This window comes from Mercenaria mercenaria, chromosome 5 (genome assembly GCF_021730395.1).
Source record: "Mercenaria mercenaria strain notata chromosome 5, MADL_Memer_1, whole genome shotgun sequence".
NCBI classification, from domain to species: domain Eukaryota; kingdom Metazoa; phylum Mollusca; class Bivalvia; order Venerida; family Veneridae; genus Mercenaria; species Mercenaria mercenaria.
The window spans coordinates 54,984,908-55,012,732 of record NC_069365.1 but is presented as its reverse complement, the minus strand read 5'-3'; the positions used below and the strand labels follow the sequence as shown (position 1 = coordinate 55,012,732).

The following is a 27,825-nucleotide window of genomic DNA, read 5'->3' as shown; positions in this document are numbered from 1 at the left end:
TTTTTTTCAAATGTAGAAAAGGAAACTATAAAAAATAATAACTCAATGGGAACTATCCAAAAATATTTAACTGTAATATAGGAGTTCCAATTATTTCCCTTTTATTCCGAAATTATAGTGTTTAGTTACATGTGTTTTCTAATGAACTCCAGGAGGTTTTCTGTCCATGGCTCATTCAGTAACAACAAAGAATTAACAAGAACGACATTTCAATTATTTAATATTACATATAGAATAAATATGTATATTACAATGCTTTTCATAAATAAAATCTTTGCAAAGTGATATATTTAATTATCTAAAGTTAAAATTTCGTTATTTCTGCGAGTCCGTATTTGGCAAAATTGAGATTTTCGTGTCATAGGTAATGATTAATATGTTTGTATGATGAGGAATTTGTGGCCTTGTAGAACTAACATAAATAGGCCAATATTAGTTTAACAAGGCTGTAAGTAATTTAAGTCGTTCACACTCAAATCATTAGACGTCGTTTTCCAAAACTATCAAAAAGCTAGCTACGAAATTGTGGAAATAGGACGATGAAAATTTTGTTAGGTGGTCATTTAGGTAAAGTAAAAATAGTCAAGAACCTATATGTGATAGACACTTTTCAAACAATGAATTATGTATTAATACACTTATGTTTACAAGAACTCGTTATACGCAAAACCTTTACGGTAGAATTACATATGAGAAAATTTAGACAGACTGAAGGGCAAACAAAAGACGCATAAAACATTTCCTACCGAAATGAAAAGTGGAACTGAGAAAGAGGCACACTCAGCAACAAGTGTCTTCTAACGAAATAGAAAAAAAGATAATTAATAAAAATGATTCTGGATACAAAAAAAACCTCATCAAAATCACTAATTAACACAGACACTGCGTCCTTAACAGCAAAACCTACGGAAACAGAAAAGCGAAATATTTCCCAATTTCAGGAAAATGTCGCTAAAAGGGCACATGTTACCAAAATCTTGAAAAAATACAGTTTTTTTTCTTTTACCCGAACAGTCAATAATATTCTTGAAAGAATGTTAAAGCAAGCACCGGAAAATTGCTCGAAGGGCACCAACGTTTTCACTGATATTAGTTTATCCAGGATATATATTTACTTACGCTATGTGCAATTTACTGAAACTGAAACTGAAACTGGTTTATTTGCTTAAACGCCTATTTCTACATTTAAAACATATTCAATGGCGTTTTACAATACAAGTTGAAATAAAATATTAAATATAAAATATTTTAAATAAGATTAATTAAAACGAATCAAAATAGCAATTATTAATTTAAAGTCAATGATAATACTATATTTTAAAATATTACTAACATACAATTATCACAGACAAACATTAAATTTCTATCACTGTCACCAGCATCATTGTTCAAAACTCAGTCAAAACTTAGAATAATGCAAAGTAGTCTCTGAAGAAATGCGTTTTCAACCTTTTCCTAAAGCAGTCAATTGAAGAACTTTGTCTGATGTTCAACGGCAAATTGTTCCACAACTTTGGCCCTATAGTACTAAAGCTTCTCTCACTAAAAGTTTTTCGCTTGTTGAAAGGGACGATGTAACAGTCAACTGATGACTCCGAGGATCTGAGGGAGCGCTGGGGGATTTTCGGTGTTAAGAGTTCAATCAAATATGCAGGCGCATTTCCAACATGGCAATTGAACATGTACGTCAAGATCTTAAAGTTTATTCTGGCTTTGATCGGCAGCCAGTGCAAATCGTAGAGTGCCTGCTTAGAACTGTCTCTTCTTCTACGATTCAGAACTAACTTCGCACACATATTTTGAATGCGTTGCAGTTTTGCGATGTCACAATCAGAAGTACCGTATAAAATAACATTACAGTAGTCTAAATGCGAAATAACCAGCGATAGCACTAAGGTTTCAGTTGCATCCTGAGTCAAATATTTGCGAATGTTTTTGATTCGGAAAAAATTCAACATTGCCGTTCTACACTTTATTTTTATATGCTCTTTGAAAGTTAAAGTTTCGTCCAAATAGGCCCCCAAATATCTGATGTTATTTACATGATCAATATATGAAAACATGAGGGCCTTGAAGGCCCTATATCGCTCACCTAACTTAATTCTAAACACTTATAAGTTAGAATCTAAGTTGGCCTTGATTTCATAGAGACAAACATTTTGACAAAGTTTTATGAAGATCTAGTAGAAAATGTGACTTCTAGAGTTTTATATGAGTGTTATTCTAGCGCTCAAGAAACAGGGTGCTGTTTTAAATTGGAAAAGTACGATAGCAGTGGCTTCATTTTCGATGTTTGTGTCTTTTATTCCATTTATGATTATTGCACACTTAGATGACCCAGTTTCAAACTTGACCTTGCTGTAAGGCGAGCTAAAAACTAGGTGAATAGGTCATGGTAAAGATTATTCAAGGTAACTACTGAAATCTGTTAAAAAATTATATAGGTGGACAAAATCTCTTTGCTGTAGCTTCAAAAACAAGAAAGTAGGTCAGTATGTCGGGGTTAAGAATATAAAATATGAGTATTGAAATCTGTATCGAAAGTTACATGTATACACGTGATCCATTTTTCTATGCTGTACATTCAAAAACAAGAAAGTACAGTCGAGTCCACTACGAACTCGCTTGATACGAATTTTCGGCTATAACGAACAAAATACGGATTCCCCGGCCGAGTCCTTCTATTTCTTTGTAAAATTATTTCGGTAATAGCGAAATCGCTTCATACGAATTTTCGGGAGATACGTACACATGTTGGAAGTCCAAATAAGCTAAAATGTTATAAGTTTCCAGTTTTTGATACGAACTACTTTTAGAAGTCGGCGACCATTTTTTGATACGCTTGATTTTTTAACAGTTTGAATCTGTACAGTGCTGATATCTAATCGAAGTGATTATCACCTGTAATCGACAAATACATAATAAAGAGATTAACACTATGTATGCAGTTATTTTGTTCATTACAATCGAGTCCAAGTAATAATGTCTTTAGCAATTGAACTATAATCACTTTCATTTGTACGCCTGTCCATGAAACTATAATTTTATTGTACGTTTTAGGGCCATGTAGTGTACTTTTAGTATCCAAAGTCTGGCATAAAAAGAAAAGCAATTTCTTTGGACACAAAAATTGAAATAATAAATTACATATCTCATTAAGTGGAGAATTTCTGAAGGGAAAGGCCAATGAGTTTGCGAAACTGTTAGGCCATACTGACTTTATTGCTACAATCGGATTTATTGACAAGTTTAAAAAACGACACAATATTGTTTATAGGCGAATTTGTGGAGAGAGTGCAGACGTAAATGATGAGATTATTACTGAAAAATTCAAAACACACACATTGCGATACCGGTGATACTGTCCAACTTGCTCGAGCAAATTATCCGGGAGTCATATATTCGTTAATACGAATTTCGTTTGATACGAACATATTTCCCTGGACCCGACGAGTTCGTATAAAGCAAGTTTGACTGTATGTTGGTAGGTCACGATTAAGGCTATTTAATATGAGTACTGAAATCTGTATCAAATACTATACATGTGGTCCAAATTTTGTTGTTGTAACTTCAAAACAAGTAAGTCAATTAAGGCTATTAAAGATGAGTACTGAAATCTGTATCAAATATTATAAATGTTATCCTAATTTCGTTGCTATAACTTCAAAACATGAAAGTAGGTCAGACTTAAGGCTATTCAATATGTCAATATGAGTACTGAAATCCATACAAAATATTATACATGTAATACAAATTTCGTTGCTGTATCTTCGAAAACAAGAAAGTAGGTCAGTAAGTCACGATTAAGAATTTCAAGGCTGTATCTTAAAAAACAAGAAAGTAGGTCAGTAGGTCACATTCATGGTCACTGAAAGTCAGTTATAAGATAAGTGTGCAAAATTGTACACGTCATCCAAATTTCAAGCCGGGTGACCTAGTTTTTGACTACATATGACCCAGATTCAAACATGACGTAGAGATTTATCAAGATAACCATCCTGACCAAGTTTCATGAAGATAGTATTATAAATGTGGCTTCTAAACTGTTAACAAGCTTTTCCTTTGATTTCAGCATATGACCTAGTTTTTGACCCCACCCTATCCAAATTGGAATTTGGCCTAAAGATCATCAAGACAAATTTTTGACCAAGTTTCATGAAGGGTCATAAATATAGACGCCAAAGAGTAAACAAGCATTTCCTTTGATTTGACCTGAAGACCTAGTTTTTGACCTCACATGGCCCATCATGATTTAGATTCAAACTTGACCTAAAGATCATCAAGAATAACATTCTGACCAAGTGTTATGAAGATATGGTCATAAATGTGGCCTCCAGAGTGCTAAAAAGCTTTTCATTTGATTTGACCTGGTGACCTAGTTTTTGATCCATCATGATCTGGATTCAAACTTGGCCTAAAGATCATCAAGAATAACATTCTGACCAAGTTCCGTTAAGATATAGTCATAAATGTGGTCTCTAAAGTATTAACAAGCTTTTCATTTGATTTGAACTGGTGACCTAGTTTTTGACCCCACATGACCAAGATTCGACTTTGACCTAGAAGTCATCAAGACAAACATTCTGATCAATTCTCATGAGTTTTAAATTTAAACTCAGGACTCTATAGTGTTAACTAGCTTTACATTTGATTTGAACTGGTGACCTAGTTTAAACCCGTCTGGCCAAGATTCAAACTTGACCTAAAGAGCGTCAAGAATAACATTTTGACCAATTTTCATGAAGATATGGTCATAAATGTGGCCTCCAGAGTGTAAACAAGCTTCCCATTTGATTTGACCTGGTGACCTAGTTTTTGATCCATCATGATCTAGATTCAAACATGACCTAAAAATTATAAAAAATATCATACTGACCAAGGTTCATGAAGATATGGTCATAAATGTGGCCTCTAGATTGTTAACAAGCTTTTCATTTGATTTGACCTGGTGACCTAGTTTTTGAGTCCACCTGACTTAGATTAAAACTTGATTTTAAGATCATTAAGATTTACATTCTGACCAAGTTTCATTAAGATGTTGTCATAAATGTGGCCTCTAGAGTGTTAACTAGGTTTTCCTTTGATTTGACCTGGTTACCTAGTTCTTGATCTCACATAATCCAGATTCAAACTTGATCTAAAAATCCTGAAGATTAACATTCCGACCATGTTTCATGAAGATACAGTCATAAGTGTGGCCTTTAGATCGTTAACAAGCTTTTCCTTTGATTTTCTTAAACTGGTGACCTAGTTTTTCAACCCACATAACCCAGATTTAAACTTGACCTAAAAATCATCAAGATTAACATTCTGACAAAGTGTCATAGATATATTGTCATAAATTTGGCCTCTAGAGAGTTAACAAGCTTTTCCTTTGATTTGACCTGGTGACCTAGTTTTTCACCCCAGATGACCCAATATCAAACTCGTCCAAGATTTTATTGATGGTAACATTCCGGCCAAGTTTCATTAAGATTGGGCCAAAAAGTGACCTCTAGAGTCTTAACAGTCAAATTGTTGACGACGGACGATGACGGACGACGGACACAAAGGCGATCACAAAAGCTCGCCTTAAGCACTTCGCGCTCAGGTGAGCTAAATATTGCATATATTTGCCTGTTTACAAGTATTTCGATACGAAATACAATGGTTTGTTTTTAAAACTAGTTCAATATTTTTTCCCATCTGAATGTTGTGTCCATTCCTGTTATTCCGTTATTTGCTAAGTATTGATGTCTTCTATTAGTCAAACTCATCGTGAAACTGCATGTTGTAAGTACTAGTCATAGCAGCTGTAGATGCTGGAAAAAACAGCAAGAGGGTCATGCTTACCATAGATCGCGCATCTGAGTTTTACCTGTACAATATATCAACAAGTTTTATTCAATAATTTGACCTAGTGAGCTGGTTTTTGAGCTCTGATAATCCATTTTCAAACTTGACCCAAGTTTGATAAAGACAAAAATCTGATTAGTTAATGTGTAAATCAGATATAAAATTTGGTCTCCCATGTGTTAGTTTTGAATAATTTAAAGACCATACCTCTGTTGTTACTTTATATACCTTTACCATTATCGTACATTTGCTAGATCTTGTGGCCTTATATATTCTGTAAAGTTTAATGATGGAGCTCAAGAAATCTTGCTCCTAATATTATACAAAGATTAAAAATGACAATTATGACTAATTCAAGGTCATCACTCTGGTGTTATTAAAGCAACATTCCTGACCGAGATGTTATATGTATAGGTTTCATGGAAGTGCTAAAAGAAATTAGGTATCTACAATGGTGGATAAAACCACTGGCACCAGACCAGAAAGAAAATGCCTCTGTACATGTTATACCCTACCCCTAGGTATCATGTAAGAACCATGGTCATGAACGGGAAAATATACTAACCCGTTTCAATCGCGCATTTCATACCTAAAACACGCAGTTCGGTAAATGTGTGCTATGGATATCAAACAAGTGGTAATTTATCTTCCGTTGTGTACCGGTCACATTTCTACAATACATCTTATCCTAGGAAAACAACGCGTAGTTTATAGTTTTTTCAACGTTACACAAAAAACTTGCTTGAACTTCCCTGGTGAATTTCCGTTCTAGATTACAAAAACCATTCTGATTGGCTAATGTGAAAATGTATTGATTGATTTTTGTCAATCGTCATTTTACTACACATGTTCGCTAAAATGTGAAATGCATCATTTATGTGCAAAATGAATAAAATAAACAGAATAGATGCAGACCAATGTACGATTTCAAATTAAAGATCATATAAAAGATGAGTTACATTCATCATTTCGAGTTTTATTGTAAAAATTCATTTTTTAAAATTCTGTTCTTGTTTGTTTACATTTCGCCAAACATGTGCACACTGCCGTGACCTCTAGACCGGATGTTCATTAGGGAAGGTCAAGCAAGTTTTTTCTGTAACGTTGACGAAAGCATAAAATAATTTGATAATCTCGGCAATATGGAATATTGAGACAATGTGACTGGTGCACGATGGAAGATAAATTATCGCTTGTTCAATATACTAGGTACCCATTCACCGAACTGCCCGTTTAAGTTGAGAAATTTACGATTGAAACGGGTTAGTATATTTTCCCGTTCATGACCATGGTTCTTATATGATACCTAGGGGTAGGGTATAACATGTACAGAGGCATTTTTTTTCTGGTCTGGTGCCAGTGGATAAAACATGGCGATCAGCGAAAACCGACGGATACTCTGCGTCGGCGCCTAATAAAGTAGATGATGTAGTTTCTTTCAGAAATTTCCTAGATGGGAATTAAGTTGTTGAATACCACTTACAGTAAAATAGAAATACTGCAAATTAATACTTTACAACTCTACGAAATTTCATTGAAATCCTGCAAAAGTTACAGAAATGAAGTCCAAACAAGAATCCATTTGTAGATGTGTTGTATAAAAATTGGTCATGAAAATCATTCTAATGTAGAACCCTTAAAATATTACATTACTTTACTGTCTGAAATATATTGCTAACTGCATGTTTTCCTTTCACAAAGGTAACTAATAACTTCCAAACATAGGGCCAAAGTGATAAACAATTAAACATCTCACAAATAATGACAGTTTGCGATTAAACTGTGTAACTTTTTCCTTTTTCTACAGATGAAAGCAACCTTGGAAATTAACATCTCCTGGCTTATAACATAGTGAGCAAAGTAAAAAGAAAATATTGGTAAAACCGATGGATGCTCCCCGAAATATGATTCTTGCAAATTAAAAGAACAAAAGTGGATTTCACAGACTGGGCACACACATATGGATAATCAAAGTGCAATATCTCATTGAAAAATCATTTCACCGGAACATGGAGAATATATGCGCGCCTCGTCTTGATAGTGAAGCTTCCTATGAAGTGTAGCTAAATTCCAACCAGTGCTTGCTGAGAAATACTCCGGAGAAGATTTGCAGGAAGGACGGACGGACGAATCGGCAACTACATGTTTCCCCTTCGGGGAGCATAAAAAACAACATCAAAACAACAACAACAAAAACTGAATCTGAGAATGACTGAAAAAGTAATATAAACTTTTAAAACTGTAATGATAATACATGTATGAATCAAAACGATTCAAATACCTGTACATGAGAATATATTCATGTATATTTGGGTTTAATTACCTTACTTTCAGTTTTCCTAACAATTCATTAATGAATAGAAGAAGCGCTGTCCTTAACTTAAGCATTAACATCTGTCACTAAGTTTGAAACTAACTGTTTAAAAGTGGCCAGAAATGCCAACCAGTGTTCCTAGATTTTGTAACAATTATTTGCTGCCTGACACGTAACTGATCTTCTTTGGAAGATCCCATGTGAAGGACATATTGGAGACCATGTTTGAGTACTTGTATAAATGTTCTGTAACAATTGATACTTACATGATGTTGGTATATATAATCAAAAGCGCAAGATCCATATGAAGCAACGACAAAAACTTGATAAGCACCAAAAAATACCAACAGGAATCAGCGTTACCAACCATTTGAGCCACCATCTGTATAAAAATTCAAATTCTTTTTAACATTGCACAAATAACTTTGGTAAAAGTACATTCATTTTCGCATTTGCTTGCATGAAACCAACTTTGAACAAATAGAAAAATGAACATAAACATATATTTCTGTATACGAATTTCTCACTGTCTCCAACATCTGACATCGCCGCGATAAACAAATTAGAAATTCATCCATTTTTCACGAACTTATTTAAGTTTGAACGTCTATTATTGTCTTTGTTATGAAGATAGTCTAAATGATGGTTGCTAATTTAGCGTTACGGTATGTTTGCATACTTCTGTGATTTACTACCATACATTTATTTCTACCAAATTGACTGAACACAAAAATAGCCAAAAATGTACAGGGGCATATCACTTATGTTTTACATATGCAGCTGTTGCTGAAGTATTTGACATCCTTTGTTCATCCTTTTCCTAATTGTACAATACCATAATAGAAGGTATGATCAAAGTACTGAAATTACAAAAAGGCTGGCTACCACAAAACCTAAATAACTGTGTGGGAAAACTACTTTGTAAAATCTGAAATATAATTGGTTTTCCGTATCAAACTAAAGCGTGAATATTGTACTATTGAGAGGAATCATCTTAATTAACATAAGAAAGGATAATTCATACTATAGATGATGAAATACATATAGTGTTCACTTCATTGGGGGATAACACAATTAGTGAAACAAACAGAATGTAATTTTCACTTGGGAATCTGACGAAATATAATCGAAGTAAGACAACAAAGACAAATTGAGCAACGAAAGGAATACAATCGGGCACAGTCTTGTAACCGTCTGTGGCAAACACACCACTGGTAAAATTAAACCATTTATGCTGTGGTTTGTTTTTATGTATAAACTCTCGACTTTTACTCTTGAATTTTGATAACGATATTGCAAATTTTGATATTGATTGGATAAATTAGGTCAACGCTAATATATGTATGAAAGAAGCTCACTGCTTTTATTCTCGATTTTTTAAATAATAGTTTACTAACAAGTTTAGGAACATCTATAATATCAGAAAAAAATTACAAGTTACAAACTAAATATCTACACTTCGATATGCCATCCCCAATATTAGCTGAAAAATTGCATTTTGTTATCAAGCTCTAGTAAATTATGTTGAATTGAATGCCAAAGTAATGAATTCCTATAAACATATATACATATACTAACCCCACAGTAAGGTAGAAGAAGGTAGAAGAAACGAATGTGCGGTACGGCTTTTATTATGAGTTGCGTATAACCTAATATAGAATACGGGAAAACCTTATAATCTAAAGGAAACCTAACAATAGATTACTCCATTACTTTTAAAGCAACTTCGGCATCTTTACTTTTAATTTCTAACACTATGAAATATTTAATATATGTTAGATTCGTTAGAGATATATAAATAAAAAGTTGTGGACAAACACTAATAGCAAGGTTTTAAGTAAGAACTTGACGCACTATTTCTGCTAAAGATGGACTATCTCACAATCTAAAACTAAACTTGTTTGTATGCATAATGTAACAGTCTTTTCAAAAGTGAATGAACAAACGGAGTGACGTTACGCCAGCTTAATAAAAGAAACGCGTAGGAAGTTTGAATTTGTAGTTAGCAACGCCTTTATAAAGATCTGTTTTTACTTTCAAATATATTTCATTCAAATGAAAACATGATAAAAAATGGTTGAAAAAAAATTTATTGAAACAGGTACGTTTAACAATCTTTAAACAAATTTATGGTAAAATTGATAAACAGCATGGAACCATTTGAATTGCGCATGAAATAATTTTGTGTTATCAGTCTCAGCAGTCTTTGTGACTTTCTATTTGTGGTAATAACAGTCTAGCGTACAAGCTCGCCATGAAATTAGAATCCAGTAATACAGAACACAGTTAAAGGGCGTAGTTAACATTATTGAACTGTAGAATTATTTATGAGCAAAGGGCAGGACAAGAGGCAACCTGGGATTTAATTAATCTGTAAGAATGCTGTATAAGGTAAATTGGTGACTTATATGAAGCTTCAAAGCTTCATTGATAAGATATACTTTATGTTAACATAGTATTTCAATTACTTATGAAATTCGCTATTTACCGATGACACTACTCACTAGTTTTATTAGTGACACTTACTCGTTCTCATTAACCCAGTGGTCAAAACATTCGTGGGTCTTATTTTCAGAGGAGGGAATCAGTCTTAATATATTGCTACAGCAGCCTTTGTATGCCACTCCTATTGTCCAGCAGCAGTAGTCAAGACATAACTGTGATGGATGATAGTAGCCTAGTACATCCGTATAACTATCACAGCAGTCTATAGCTTGTGAACCCTGACCTGTGAACAGAAAATATGTATCTAAATATAACTCTGATTGATGATAATAACGTAGTGCATCTGTATAACTATCACAGCAGTCAAAAGCTCGTTAACCCTGATCTGCAAACAGAAAATATTCATCTAATTATAGCGCGATGGTCTTTTAAAGCAACCGCGAATGCATTCAAACTATAAACCAAAATTATAAAGTTTCTGTACTTAATTTCGACACAGAGATTAATCAAGCTCTTTGTTTCGTCTTGTTTCAGCAAATGTAAGATATGGGGTTAAATTCTAATTTTGTGCAATGATAACAGTGAAACACATATTTTAATTCTCTAAGTTCTTCTCATTTTGTTTTCCTAACAAAAAATTAAGATATTGTTTATTCATTCGTAGTAAGTTTGCAAACAATTTTAGGAACATACTAGCCTATATGAGTGGAACGATTTTCTAATTATGTAAATCTTTGCTATCTAACTTTGTTCTTTGACTATAAAAAGTAGTAATATTTGTTTTGAATCATGTGATCATTTGTGCGGCGGTCTAAATAACACTTGACTTTTTTACCAAAGGTCATTCTAATGATTTATACTCAGTCAAAGACGGATGTGTGCACAAACTTATGAGATAACATAATGTTCGATAAAATTGTCAGAACTGAATTAAATCAAAATACGTAGATGTCAAAGAGCTTACAACATACTAAAGTACAATTCTTCAATGGAGTATTTCTTAGTAACCGCTGATTGAAATTTACCGAAACTTCATAGTAATATTCTTGTCTCTAGATGTCATCAAGTTTATTCTTTCTCCACAAATGACCTTGGATCCAACCTTGGAAATAAACTTCTTCTGGCTTATAACATTGTGAGCGATGTTAACAAGAAAATGTTGGTAAAACCGATTTATGCTCCCCGAAATATGATTCTTGCAGATTAAAAGAACAAACGTGGAATTCACAGACTGGGCACACATAGCTTACTTATGTTGGATAATCAAAGTGGAATATCTCATTGAAAAATCATTTAAACGGAACATGAAAAATACATGCGCACCTCCTCTTGAGAGTTAAGCATCCTATGAATTTTCGCTAGATTCCAGCCAGTGGCTGCTGAGAAATACTCCTCACTAGGACTATAGTTTACTAATGTTGAATAATCAAAGGGCAATAAATCAGAGAAAATCATTTGACCGGGATATGGAGACAATATGCGCATCTTCTCTTGAACGTAAACTTTCCTATGAAAATTCGATGAATTTCAGCTATGCTTGCTGGGGAATATTCCCGACAAGAAATGGTATTACAGTATACTAATGTTGATTAATCAAAGGGCTATAACTCAGTGAAAAATCATTCAACCTGAGGATGAAGATAAAATGCGTATTTTCTCTGATGAGAGAAGCACCCAATGAAGTTTTGATGAATACTTGCCAGTGAATGCAGAGGAATACTTCGGACAAGAACTGGTACTATAGCATACTATATTATTCAACTTTTGCTAAGCACCAAAGGTTTCATACTATATCATAAACATAGTTTACAGGATTTCTCTACAGTTTTTTTTTCACCAAACGGTCAAACAAGGTTTTGAGATGATCGCCAGTACAAGAATTAAGCTGTTTTATCGGTCAGGCATATACAGTGGGTAGCGGAAAGCATGCACCCTCGCTTTTCAGTACTTTTTCTGTGTACTGACCTGGCTAATTATGGGCACTCTACACCGACATTAAACATTTTATGACTTTCTGAGGTCAACTTTCTTTACATTGATAACTTAGTCATGGCAAACGCTAACATTAGACAGTATTTAACTGAAGTTGAGCTGTGGAGGGCAGTAGGGATGGTAGACCAAGGGGCTACCCATCGTCAGGTTGATGAGGCCCTTGGTGTTCACCATACTGTTATAACGAGAGCGTGGGTGAGGTTTCGGGAGCATGGCACACCGGTCAGAAGGCATGCTGGTGGCAGAGAAAGAGTAACGACCGCAGCAGAAGACCAATTTTTGATCATTCAGGCGCGTCGAAGCCGCTTTACAACTGCAACTAGCCTTCGTAATGACCTCCTAAATGCTTTAGGAGTAAATGTTTCCACTCAAACGGTCCGAAGAAGGTTGCATGAAGGTGGTCTTCAATCAAGAGGGCCATGTATATGGATTCCTCTCACTCGTAATCATCGACGGGCTCGTTATGATTGGGCCAGGGACGAACTTGGATGGAGCAGACGCAACTGGCGGCCTGTCCTGTTCACTGATGAGTCTAGGTTTTGCCTAGACTGTACAGATATGCGTGATAGAGTATGGTGAAGGCGCGGAGAGAGATTCCATTCAGGCAATATTGCTGAACATGACCGGTATGGGGGTGGTATGTCATGGTATGGGGCAGCATTAGCTGGGATGGACGAACTGACCTCATTGTACTCGATAGGGGTACACTGACCGGTCAGCGGTATGTTGATGAGATCATAGATCCTCATGTTACGCTTTGTCTCTAAATTGTTTTTTGTACTTTTAGCATGTGTAAATGTTGAGTTCTGCTCAACCCGGGGCTAGAGGGCGTGGACGGTAGCTTGCATTTCCACTACCGTCCATGAACAGGCTCAATCAAACCGAGCCTGCAACATTTTCGTTTTTGTCGTGTTGAGCGACCTGTGAAGATTCCACTTTTCTCTATTTTATTATCACAGCAGCGCTGTTTGTGCCGTGTGGCGGCCGTAAAAAGTATCCCCGTACATCCAATCAGGGCTGTTATATTTCGATCTTCTCAGATCGTTCAGCACGACTTTTATGTCGTGTTATTGGTAGTGTTTAGTTTCTCAACATGACCATTTCGGCCTGGGTGACTCCCAACAATCCCGCTTTCATAGCCTTGGGTATTGTTTAATCACCCCTTTGATATGGTGCCTGCTTTTAAATTTTGTCTTTTGACAGTTCCTGTGATACGCAGGCTCCAAAACCTCAGATCCCCTTCCTAAATTCCAGTTTGTTTAGTTCTGCCCATTCTTTTCTCGTTTGGGGCAAACCCTTTACTTTATCTGGGGACCAAACGCTGCTTTTCATGGAATTACACGCCTCAACACGTGTATCATTGAAGGTTCCATGTTCATCGCCGTTTGAATACATCTGCGGATGTCTCTAAATTGTTTTTTGTACTTTTAGCATGTGTAAATGTTGAGTTCTGCTCAACCCGGGGCTAGAGGGCGTGGACGGTAGCTTGCATTTCCACTATCGTCCATGAACAGGCTCAATCAAACCGAGCCTGCAACATTTTCGTTTTTGTCGTGTTGAGCGACCTGTGAAGTTTCCACTTTTCTCTATTTTATTATCACAGCAGCGTTGTTTGTGCCGTGTGGTGGCCGTAAAATGTCTCCCCGTACATCCAATCAGGGCTGTTATATTTCCATCTTCTCAGATCGTTCAGCACGACTTTTATGTCGTGTTATTGGTACTGTTTAGTTTCTCAACATGACCATTTCGGCCTGGGTGATTCCAACAATCCCGCTGTCATAGCCTTGGGTATTGTTTAATCACCCCTTGGATATGGCGCCTGCTTTTTAATTTTGTCTTTTGACAGTTCCTGTGATACGCAGGCTCCAAAACCTCAGATCCCCTTTCTAAATTCCAGTTTGTTTAGTTCTGCTCATTGTTTTTCGTTTGGGGCAAACCCTTTACTTTATCTGGGGACCAAACGTCGCTCTTCATGGAATTACACGCCTCAACACGTGTATCATTGAAGGTTCCATGTTCACCGCCGTTTGAATACATCTGCGGATGTCTCTAAATTTGTTTGTACTTTTAGTATATGTAAATTTTGAGTTCTGCTCAACCCGGGGCTAGAGGGCGTGGACGGTAGCATGCATTTCCACTACCCTTCATGAACAGGCTCAATCAAACCGAGCCTGCAACATTTTCGTTTTTGTCGTGTTGAGCGACCTGTGAAGATTCCACTTTTCTCTATTTTATGCTGGTGCAGCTGGTGATGACTTCATGTTAATGGATGATAATGCCCGTCCCCATACTGCCCGAGTGGTCCGCGTGTACATGGAAAGTAAAGGCATTGTGCGCTTAGACTGGCCAGCTCGATTCCCCGAGCTGAATCCCATAGAACACAAGTGGAATGAGCTGCATTTCAGCACGTCAAGTGCAACCAAGAAGCCTCCAAGAGCTTGGAGTCGTGTTTGTCCAGGAATGGAACGCCATTCCTGAAAGAACAGTAAGAAACCTGATAGGGAGCATGCAAAGGCGCTGTCTAGCAGTTATGAACAGCCATGGGTGTCATACTCGATATTGAAACCCAAATGCAGCCCAAGGGAGTTTTTTGACTGTTCTTGATAAAATGTCCATTGAACAAAAAAACAACAACTCCATTTTGGAGGGTCATCCTTTGCGACAGCTCAAAACTAAGGCAAATGAAATTGCAACTGTACAATTACGCTTAAATCGTATGCAATAAACATGCAATTAAAGGTTTAAACCCTTTGCCAACCCGTAATGCAATTATTCTTGAAAATATACCCCTTAAAACCTTTGGTGCTTAGCAAAAATTGAGTAGCATATGTTGAAATTAAAAGGGCAAAAACTCAAAGTAAAATAATCTAACCAAAACACGAAGAAAATATGAGCATCTTCATCATAATAGTAAAGCTTGTCATGAAGCTTGTCTAAATTCAAGTTGTGGTTGCTGAAAAATACTCCGGAGATGAATTATACTATATTAAAAATATGTTGAATGATCAAAGGGCAATAACCCTATGAAATATCATCCGACCAAATCATGAAGATAATATGCGCATCTCCTCTTAATAGTAAAGCTTTCAATGAAGTTTGGCTAAATTCCAGCCAGCGGTTGCTGAGAAATACTCTGAACAAGAATTATAATATAGTATACACTGTTGAATAATCAAACGGTAATAGCTATGTGAAAAATGATCCGACATAAACACAAAAAAATAAAACGCGCATCTCCCTTTTGATATAAATATTCCTTAAATTGTTTGTCGATGTGTGGAAGCGGTCGCACTTAATAGTGAGCTGATTTTGGTCTTCGCTGTGCCTTCTTGATTTAAAATAGTGTATGCATATATTGCCACATACATTGCAGAAGTGACTTCGTCCCCTAGAAAGACTACTTCTGTGGACTTTATTTCTGACTTTCGTCTGCAAACAGCAAATACTTGTTTGCATGATGCTGACCTCCCAACCTTATCCCCCTTGTGTTTGGCTTCATGTTGCCTGAAGGTAGAGTTGCTTCTGATAGAAAGTTACGGCATATCTCAGGTATTTCTGATATGATTTGACAAAGAATGTGTAAATGTAACATCAACATAAGACTTGCAAGGTCGTGGATGTTATTGGCATAATTCTTCGTTTCTAAATGCTAGAATTTGCTGTCAAGGCAACTGAAATACTAAGCGTCAAACTGAATTGATAGATACTTATTAAATTTAATATCATGTCAAGTAAATGTTCACGAACAATTTGAAAGATGTCGCATGGCTGGTGAGTCGGGAAAGCATCAATTCAGCTGGTGAATTCTTTTCTTGCAAAGTTTAGATTTCGATAACTATTCTAGGTATCACTTATCTCTGTTTGGCATAGGATTTGATTCGTTAGAAATGTAGCAAATAACTTTTTATTGAATATACTATGGTGTGGTGGATGAGGAAATGTTTCAAAGAAGAGCATTTTGTACGGATATTTTCTTAACGGAAGGCTTTTTGGAAAATGCAAACGTCAGTGATAAACTAGATTCATATGCGGGTTCTTTAAGACCAATTGTCATTTCAAAAATATCCGTTATCGATGAATTAATCGCAAGTTTATGAATTCACCGAATAGAAAAATCACATCGGGAAGTGTTGATGACGTACAATAGTGCGACTGAACCTTGTTTCGGATATTGGTTAGGCGTTGGGCTTTCGCATATAAGCCGAAATTTGATCCAGATATCTGGTGCAAATGCGAAAAATGATCTTCTTATCATTTCTAAACTATTTCGTATCGATCGTAAATAATCTGCTCATTTATATTCGTCTACTCAACAGCCACGTTTTCTTTAATGACTAATGCGTTTTTAAATATCTTTGTTTGAAGAATACTTGTAAGCTAAACTGTGAATAAAATGTTACTTGCTATCACTCTTTTTTGTAATAAACAGATAAGTGCAACATGTTGATTTTACCTGAAAAAATCTTTATTCTCGAGGAAATGTGCATTTACGGCCTAGAACGGACTACTTCTTCAATGAATGAAGGATGGATAATACATGTTTTATGATTTAAAGGTAAAGGTAAATTTTATTTAATACCCCAGTCACACACACGACGCGGATAGCTACGTCTAGCCACGGATAGAAACGTAGTAATCCGTATCGATCCGTACCTGAGCCATACGGATTAGTACGGATTGATACGGATTGCTACTTTAAGGTACGGCTTAGGTACGGATCGATACGGATTATTACGTTTCTTTCCATGGCAAGACGTAGCTATCTGCGCCGTATGTGTGACTGTGGTATAACGTTGCATAATTATGATCAACAGATCCTGTGCGTCAAACAAGGTATCCAGTAACAATTACTTTACCTGGGCTAATTTTACCTCCTTGTACGCTTTTTAAAAGCGTGTCAAGCTACCAGTACCATTTTTCACGTCTTTGGTATGACGCGGCTAGGGAAACATGAAATTGGTAGTAACAATAGTACCAGTAGCAAAAGCGAGAAACTGGCAGTAGAAGTAGCAGCGATAGCAAAATCATGAAATTGGCAGAATCAGTAATAGAAGCAAAAATATGAAATCGGCAGTAGAAATCGTGACATTGGAAGAAGCAGTGTAAAATCGTTAAATTAGCAGTAGCAGTAGGAAAACCGTGAAATTGGCAGTTGCAGTAGCAAAATCGTGAAATTGACAGTAGCAGCAGTAGCAAAATCGTGATATTGGCAGTAGCAGCAGGAGCAAATCGTAAAATTGACAGTAACAGTAGCAGCAGTAGCAAAATCGTGAAATTGGTAGATGCGGTTGCAGCTGTAGAAATAAAATTGGCAATAGCAGTAGCAGCAGTAGCAAAATCGTGAAATCGATAGTAGCAGTAAAAACTCGTAAATTTGACAGTAGCAGTAGCAGCAGTAGCAAAATAGTAAAACTGGCAGTAGAAGAAGCAGCAATAGCAAAATCATGAAATTGGTAGTAGCAGTAGAAGCAGTAGCGAAATCGTGAAATAGGCAGTATCAGCAGCAGCAGTAGCAAAATCGTGAAATTGGCAGAAGTAGAAGCGAAATTGTGAAATTGGCAGTAGCAGTAGTAGCGAAATTGTGAAATTAGCAGTAGCAGTAGCAACAGTTGTAAAAACCTGAAATAGGCAGTAGCAGTAGCAAAAGTAGCAAAACTGTAAAATTGGCAGCAGCCGTAGCAAAATCGGGAAACAGGCAGTAGCAGTAGCAACAGTAGCAAAATTGTGAAACTGGCAGTAGCAGTAGCAGCAGTAGCAAAATCGGGATATTGACTGTAGCAGTAGAAACAGTAGCAAAATCATAAAATTGGCAGTAGCAGTAGCAGCAGTAGCAAAGTCGTGAAATTGGTAGTAGCAGTAACAGCAATATAAAAATCATGAAAAAGGCAGAAGAAGTAGTAGCAATAGCAAAATCGTGAAATGGGTAGTGGCAGAAGCAAAAACGTAAAACATGCAGTAGAAGTTAGCAGCAGTTGCAAAATCGTCAAGTTGGCAGTAGCAGCAAGAGTAAAATCGTGAAATATGTAGTAGCAATAGCAGATAGTAGCAAAATCATGAAATTGGCAGACGCAGTATTAGAAGCAAAAATATGAAATCGGCAGTAGCAGTAAAGCAGCGGTAGCAGAAACGTGAAATCGGCAAGTAGTTGCAATAGCTAACACCTGAAGTAGTAGCAGTAGCAGAAGCAAACGTAAAACTCGCAGTAATTGTAGCAGTAACAATAAACGTTTAATAGTTATTTAGCAGTAACAAAAACATGTAATGGTCAGTAGCGTAGCAAAAGCGTGAAACCTGCAGAAGCAGAAACTTGAAATTGCAATATGGCAGTAGCAGTATAAATAAGTGTTACTGATACTGCTGCTACTGCTACCGCCAATATCACGTTTCTGCTACCTATATTGCTGTTAACAAATTTAAGGTTTTTTGCTTCTGTTTCTGCTGCCTCAAATTATAAGGTCCTTTTGTTGCTATTGCTGCTACTGCTACTGCTCATTTCAAGATATTGCTTCTGGTACTGCCACTGCCCATTTCACGGTTTTTACTGCTGCCACTGTTACAGCCAATTTTACGTTTTTGCTACTATTACGGCTGCTACTGCTATTGCCAATTTAACATTTTCGTAACTGCTACTGCTGCTACTGCTACTGTCCATTTCACGATTTTGCTACAGCTTCTGTTGTTATATATTTCAGGTTTCTGCTACTGACCATTTCAAGTTATTGCTTCTGCTACTGCCACTTCCCATTTCACCTTGCTCTTGCTTGCTACTGGTACTTCTGCTACTTCTGCTGCCAATTTCACGTTTCTGTTATTGCTTCTACTGCTACTTCTGCATTGCTACTGCCAATTTCACGGTTTTGCTTACGCTACTGCCTCTTCCACTTTTTTCTTCTGGTACTGCTAATGCTACTACAAATCCTAATGCTACCGAAAATATCACGTTTCTGCTACTGCAACTTCAACTATTACTACTGCTAGTTTCACGTTTCAGCTACTGCTACTGCATGCTATTTCATGCTTTTGTTTCTGCTAATGCTACCGTCGATTTCACGTTTTCGCTACTGCTACTGCTGCTATTGCTGCTGTCTATTTCGCGTTTTTGCCATTGCTACTGCTTCTACTGCCAATTTCCATTTTCTAATATTGCGACTGCTACTTATGGTGGCCGGTTGCGGCCATTTTAAAACCGCGAGAAATTTTATCGTTTGAGCATAAAATGTTGCGGGCAACTTACAAATCCACGAGATTTTCTGTCGAGATCGTACAAAATGTGGCGGGGAACGTATAAACCGTGATATTTTAAAACAGTTGTTGGAAACAGCAAGGAACATTTTGACTCCGGTGGCCGGTAGCGTCCATGGTTTGACTCTACATTTTATCCCTCGTTTGTCTATAAAAAGTCAAGGAACAGAAAAAAATCCGCGACATTTTTTGCATTTGTTGTAGAAATTCTACAAAAAGTCGAGGGTAAAAATTAAAAGCCGCGACTTTTTGTTCCTCAACAACGGTCTCATAAAATGTCGCGGCGAGTACTAGCGAGTTTTATAGCCGCGACATTTTATGCAGACGGAGTTATTTGAATACACCTGTCCTTTTTACATTAAAAATTGATATGAAGTTGGCTGTAGCAGTAGCAGCAGTAGCAAAAACGTGAAATAGGCAGTAGCAGCAGTAGCAGTGACAGCAGCAGGAGCAGCATAAGCAGAAGTAGATGCAGAAGCAGCAGCAGTAGTAGCATCAGTAGCTGTAGCAGTAGTGTAGTACCAATAGCAGCAGTAGCAATAGTCGAAGAAGCAGTAGTAGGATAAGCAGTGGTAACAGTAGCAGTAGTTGCAGAAGCAGCAGTAGGATGAGCAGTAGTAGTAGTAGCAGCAGCAGCAGCAGTAGCAGTAGTACGAATAGCAGTAGTAGCAATAGTAGCAACGGTAGCAGAAACAGCAGTAGGATTAGCAGTAGTAACAGAAGCAGCAGTAGGATTAGCAGTAGTAGCAGCAGTAGCAGTAGCAACACCTGCAGCAGTAGCAGTAACAATAGTAGCATTAAAAAGGTAGTAGTAAATGCAGTAGTAGAAGTAGCTATATTATCAGTAGAAGCAGTAGCAATAGCAGAAAAGCAGTAGCAGGGAAGCAATAGCAGCAGTAGCAGGAGTAGTAGAATCAGTAGTAGCAGTAGCAGAAGTAACAGCAACAGTAGCCGTAGTAGAAGTGTAATAGTAGCAGTACCGGCAGTATCAGAAGCAGCAGTAGGAGTAGTAGTACCAGCAGTATCAGAAGTAGCAGTAGCAGTAGCAGCAGTGTAGCCGTAGCAGTACCAGGAGTATCAGAAGCAGCAGTAGCAGTAGAAGTAGCAGCAGTAGCGAATACATAAAATCGACAGCAGCAATAGCGGCAGAAGCAGTAGTAATAAAACGTGTGCTATTGCTTCTGCTACTACTGCTATTACCATTACTGCTACCGCTGCTGCTACTGCTGCTGATACTGTTGCTACTGCAACTGCTACTACTGCTACTTTACTGTTGCTTCTGCTACTGATACTACTGTCACTGCTGCTACTGCGACTGTTATTGCCGAATTCAAGTTTTTGTTACTGCTACTTTTACTACTGCCAATTTCACGATTTTGCTACTGCTCATGCTGCTACTGTCGATTACATTTTTTTTTGCCACTGCTTCTGCTGCTACTGTTACTGCAACTTTCACATTTTGTACCTTTGATGCTGCTATTGCTACTTCTCACTGCTATATTAACTTCCTATACATCTTTTAAAACCCGTTTTAGTTCCAGGTGAATCACGATGTGCATTCGAATTTTCATAAAAAGTCGCGGGTAGGAAATCCGCGACTTCTTTTTTAAAGAAGCCGCGACTTTTTATGAGCATTTCTTAGCATAAAAACTCGAGGTTTAAATATTTAAACTCGACTTTTTATAAGGTACGCATCAGAACAAATATCGCGGATTAGAATGGCCGCAATCGGCTACCTAAATTAAGAATACAATGTATGTTTGCGTGCTTATTCTACCATGTAGACAGAAAATGTCGCGGTTTCGTCTTTAATCCACGACATTTTACGACAGGAGTGTTACAAAAAAAAGAATTTCTCTTGGCCGCAATATTTTATACAATTTCGACATAAAGTCTAGCGGATCTGGAAGTTGCCAGCGACATTTTATAAAGTGACGGTAAAATTTCTCACGGCTTTAAAATGGACGCTACCGGTTTATACATTAGTTAATACATTAAAAGATATTGTGAATTTATGATTACGTAATTCAGAAGCATTATGCGTAAACTAATATTTATCAGGTGGAGTTTAATAACACCTCAAGTCTGACACAGAAAAAACACATATACCGAAGCCGAAATGTTGATCGCTCCATGAGCAATAACACAAGGGTCATACATGTATTGTATATGAGGTCTCGTTAATGTGTTAATACATGACCAGCAATTATTGTAAAATTTTTTACAAAACGTATAGTCGTAGCATGCATTAAAACCATGCTGCAAAACTCTGATTTGTTTTGAAGAAAAAACTTATTTGGGGTACTGGCAGAGAAAAATGTTAGGATTTTCCAATATAAATGCCGTTATATGTATTGCTTGTATCTCATAATAGTTTCAACTGACAGTTTAAATATTTTCCGGGTATGGTGCGCCTAGTTCGAAATGTATAAGAGCGCAGAACTGAAACCTATCTCAACTGAATATATCCAGCCATTTTCGCGCGTGTTTTGTGCTTTATCCAGTTTTGTTTATACAATAATTGCTGGTCATGTATTAACACATTAACGAGACCTCATATACAATACATGTATGACCCTTGTGTTATTGCTCATGGAGCAATTAACATTTCGGCTTCGGTATATGTGTTTTTTCTGTGTCAGACTTGAGGTGTTATTAAACTCCACCCGATAAATATTAGTTTACGCATAATGCTTCTGAATTACGTAATCATAAATTCACAATATCTTTTAATGTATAAACTAATTATAAACCGGTAGCGTCCATTTTAAAGCCGTGTGAAATTTTACCGTCAGTTTATAAAATGTCGCTGGCAACTTCCAGATCCGCTAGATTTTATGTCGAAATTGTATAAAATATCGCGGCCAAGAGAAATTCTTTTCTGTAACACTCCTGTCGTAAAATGTCGTGGATTAAAGACGAAGCCGCGACATTTTCTGTCTACATGGTAGAATAAGCACGCAAACATACATTGTATTCTTAATTTAGGTAGCCGATTGCGGCCGTTTTAATCCGCGATATTTGTTCTGATGCGTACCTTATAAAAAGTCGAGTTTAAATATTTATACCTCGAGTTTTTATGCTAAGAAACGTCTCATAAAAAGTCGCGGCTCCTTTAAAAAAGAAGTCGCGGATTTCCTACCCGCGACTTTTTATGAAAATGCGAATGCATATCGTGATTCACCTGGAACTAAAACGGGGTTTAAAAGATGTATAGGAAGTTAATATAGCAGTCAGCAGTAGCAATAGCAGCATCAAAGGTACAAAATGTGGAAGTTGCAGTAACAGTAGCAGCAGAAGCAGTAGCAAAAAAAATGTAATCGACAGTAGCAGCATGAGCAGTAGCAAAAACGTGAAATTGGCAGTAGTAAAAGTAGCAGTAACAAAAACTTGAATTCGGCAAGAACAGTCGCAGTAGCAGCAGTGACAATAGTATCAGTAGCAGAAGCAACAGTAAAGTAGCAGTAGTAGCAGTTGCAGTAGAGCAGTATCAGCAGCAGTAGCAGCAGCGGTAGCAGTAATTATAATAGCAGTAGTAGCAGCAGCAATAGCACACGTTTTATTACTACTGCTTCTGCCGCTATTGTTGCTGCCGATTTCATGTATTTGCTACTGCTGCTACTTCTACTGCTACTGCTGCTTCTGATACTGCTGGTACTGCTACGGCTACACTGCTGCTACTGCTACTGCTGCTTCTTATGCAGAAAAAACTCAAACATGATTATGGCCAAATTGGTACCGTAGCCCATTAAAGCACTATATTACGACCCGTCCACGTTCATTATATCATTTCAAAACTCGTAAAATTGCTGCGCATATAGAAAAAATGAAATAAGATTCCAACATGACTGCAAGCAAACTCATTCGTCAGTCTGTCATAAAATATTAGGCTGACACTGTAATATTTTTCTCTTCTTTGATAGAAGGAAGAGTTTGTCAAAAACAAATATGACGTAAATGCTACAGTGTAGCAGTCTGCACTGCCTTTTTAATGGTTTTAATGAATTCGCAACCAAATTATTATATTTGAAGCTGATAATGATAATGGTAATTTACTCTCGGCAAAATCTACAATATTACATACATAACTGTATGGCTCTCAATCGATCGGTAAACATCGGATATTTCAGTATTCTCCGTACAATACGTAGCATAATGGCCGAAGTGATCAGATTGGTATGACACATGGCAACAATGCACAGCCAAAGATTTACGATATTATTACATCTATGTATAATCATGCATATGGTTCAAAATAGTCTAAAAGTCACCTATCATTTATTAAGATTAAAGAGATGTGCCTGAGGCGTGTATATCTAAAAAGAATTATAAACTGACGAAATTTTACAAAAATAGAATTGTCTAAGTTAGAAATGTAATAATTTCAGATAATTCAAAATATCGAAAATGACGAAAAATATATGAAGGTCATGAATTATTATAATAATATTTAGAGTATCATAAATAATACCAAAGCATTACAAATGAAGGCGTTGATTGAAAAAAGGGAGGTTTACGTCATAGCCACTGTTGTGCCCTTATTCATCACGTCATGAAATTTTCCAGTTGCGATCACTAAAAGAGATAACTGGGATTTTGCGTATTTATACGCTATATTTTCGTCTGGTAGACCTATGTATGTATGCGGAACAATTTGCACTTATTTTCGATATTCGCTAAAAATGATCGTAACTGGTATTATGTTATTATGTTAACATACGTGAAAGTCGGAAACCTTTTCACACCACCGTGCTGTTGGTTAACCATGCAGGGTTTTTTCAGGATACTAATATAGCGTAAAAAACGCCCGAAAATATTGGCGAAGCTTAATGAGGGCCGATAATAGCAGCCTTCTTTTACGGTCCTTTGCTAAGTAGTAAACACATTTTCCAAAAATGCAACTTGAAACCTATTTTCATTATCTACTACCGTGTGCTTAAAGATATTTATCCAGTCTAGAGATAGTACAAGAGCTCAATCAGTGACACAAATAATAATCTGGTATTTATCTATGCACCTGTATGACACCAGGTAAAAGGAACAATGAATTAACAGTATGGTTAAAAACTTGGTGATAAGTCAATTTATTTAAGTGTCAGTTTTCAACAGTTTTTTTGTTGTTGTTTTATATATGATGTGTAATATGGTGCAAATAACATTATATCAAAATTTAAGCTTAAAAAGCGGATCTGAATTTATTTATTAGACTTAAAACATTTTCCGATGTCATACAATTAAGTTTGTATTTGACAACCTTTTGAAGTCGGGTAAATTCTTCCCGCAATAATGCAGTTACAATTGGGAATTAAATATTTATTAATTCACTTGATAGGTAGGACTATACTTTATAGAATTGAAGGTTATGTAAGTGGAAATGTAACATGATCAAAAATACTATTTACAAATAAGTAATAAATTAAATTATTTTACTACGTGGGAGTCAAACACTTTGGTATAAAACTAGTGCAATAACGCTTTGACTCTGACATCGTTTAAGTAGAGAAGACGTAGGTCGATTGACTTTCAGACAGAAAATAAAATGATGTTTTAGCAGGGGAAAAAGATAAAAAAGATGAAAAGAATATTTAAGTGATTTGTGCCTTTCAACATTGCATCCATGAAACTCTTTGAATAATGACAGCCTCGCATTTTATTATTTTCTTCAACTCGTTTAATCAATTCAATATGAAATGACACCCATGTAATATCCTCTATGTAAGTGTGATAGATTGATAGATCTTGATTTATTTCTGTTTTTCATGCTGGATATGTTTGTTTTCTATTATGGCCGATAAGAATTTTGCTTCCTTGACACTGTGCTTTGTCCTAAAATACCACATTTGTATCCCATGAGGATTCAATTATCTTTTCTTTTGTTCTTCCGTGTGTAAAATAAGTATATATTTACTAACAAAAAGAAACATAAATAAAGCAAAGAATCACGTTTATATGTGAATTTATGATCACGTAATTCATAAGCATTACGTGTAAACAACACTTTATAAGTTGGCTTTTATTAACACAATGAAATTGTACTTCTACCAAAGCCGAAACATTGATCGCTCCCTGACAGAGAGAAGGAGCAGACTTTTGCTGTATACGCGGTCTCGCCTCTTATGCATTGGTACATGACCAGCATTTATTGTAAACTTGATATGTAAAGTCGTAGTTTGATCGACGACTTACATATATACATGCGTTGCAAGTATATGCTGCAAAACTCTGAATGTTTTTGACAGAAAAAAAGCTCATTTGGATCACTGGCAGAGAAAACTGTCACCATTTCTCCATAAAAATGTCGTTACCATTGCGTCTCTTAATAGTTTGTGCGACAGTGTAACTATTTTCCGGGTGTAGTGCGCCTATGCGTTTCCTTCTAGTTCGAAAGCATAAAAATGTGGAAATGAAACTTACCTCATAGTGTTTTGTGCTTTTATCTAGCGTTTATTTTACATCTGATTGCGCCTTTTTGCGTGAACTATATCCAGTCTGTACTTAAGAAGAAAAAACTGAGTTATCATGTTGAATTAACCGACATTAACAAACTAAATCCATTACCTGATAACACACCCAGTACGAATACTACTATCAGAGCTTTGACCATTTTTACAAAAACACAACGTTTTTAATGTCCGCTGACCGAATGCCTGTGAATTTAAATGGAGCACAAAATTCAACGAGGGTCGCCAAGGGGTACGCACTGTCGTTTAGAAATTACCTGAAAGTCGACACCCAAAGCTATTTAACAATGTTAGTTGAAAAGTGTATGTAGAATGATACAATTTACGAAATTTAGATTTATCTCATTATTTACTTCAAGATTTTTACATTGAATGAGCTTCGCATTTTCGAAAAATTTAGAAAAAGGTGAAAAACTGAGTGCATTTGGTAGTATTTTATCAAGCTGAGATTATGCGTTATGATAAACCTTGTGTACATTGGAGAACGCACACAAGTTTAACATAAACATTGAACAAAACCTAAAACTTAATGATTAAATATGCAGATATCTCAAATAATGTAATAATATTTAATAACCTTTGATTTTTGATACAAATAGTACACGAAATCAGAATAATGACATTGATCGTTATTCAGTTGCTATTTGGATTACAGGATATACTTTGTGTGCATACGTCCCATACCGCCGCAATAGCTCACCGATAGAGTGTCCACTTTGAGTCGGGATTTCGATCCCTGGCCGCCGCGTCATACCAAAGAAATGAAAAATGCTACTGGTAGCTCCAGTGCTTGACACTCAACATTTAAAGGGTTGTACAAGGAGATTAAATAAGCCCACGTAAACAGCTGCTATTGGATACCGCTTTGTCGCACAAGATCTGTTGCGACGTTAAATAAAATTTAACGTTACCTTCAGATATAATGATAACCCAGAAAAGTCATAAAATTATGTATTATCCACTAGTTATTCCTTTTAAAAAGTAGTTCGTCCTGAGTCGTAAATGTTCATTTTCGAAAAAAAAAGATTATTTCGGTAAAATCAACATGTTGCCCTTGTCAGTTAATAACAAAAGAGGAGTGATAACAAGTAACATTTTCAAGAAGTGCATTTTGTACAAATATTCTCTTAACGAAAGGCTTTTTAACAATATTGATCGCGAAGTGTTTTACTGCATTTCTAACGAATCAAACCTACGCCAAATAGAGGTCAGTGATACTTCCAATAGTTATCGCAATGTAAACTTTCCAAGAAAAGAATTTGCTTTCCCGACTCACCGGCTATGAAACATCGTCCAAATTGGCATGAATCTACTTTTAATAAATCTATTAATTTAAGCTTAAATACTTTCACACCTTACAAGACTGTTCAAGTTATTCCGATATTCATCAGCCTAACACTTTACTTGTACCATTACGTTATACAAACACACTTGAGGCCTTTTACACAGGGGAGCGCTAAATTTTAGGGTCAACGGCCACCTTGTTTTTATTTTCTGACTTGGACATCCTAGTACTTGCGACATATGTAATGGTCG

The 27,825-nt window shown here is 36.3% G+C and overlaps 1 protein-coding gene and 1 long non-coding RNA gene across 2 annotated transcripts in view; one reads left to right on the top strand and one right to left on the bottom strand.

The window, feature by feature from the left end:
- Window positions 1–27,825, top strand: part of LOC123557260 (uncharacterized) — a 291,086-nt gene that overhangs the window by 70,784 nt on the left and 192,477 nt on the right. The gene's annotated exons all lie outside the window — the stretch shown is intronic.
- LOC123559038 (uncharacterized) lies at window positions 224–26,659 on the bottom strand. Its single transcript, XR_006687866.2, has 4 exons — window positions 26,387–26,659; window positions 10,676–10,877; window positions 8,416–8,531; window positions 224–5,801 (listed from the first exon to the last, which is right to left on the bottom strand). It is a non-coding gene; the product is annotated as an uncharacterized LOC123559038 (long non-coding RNA).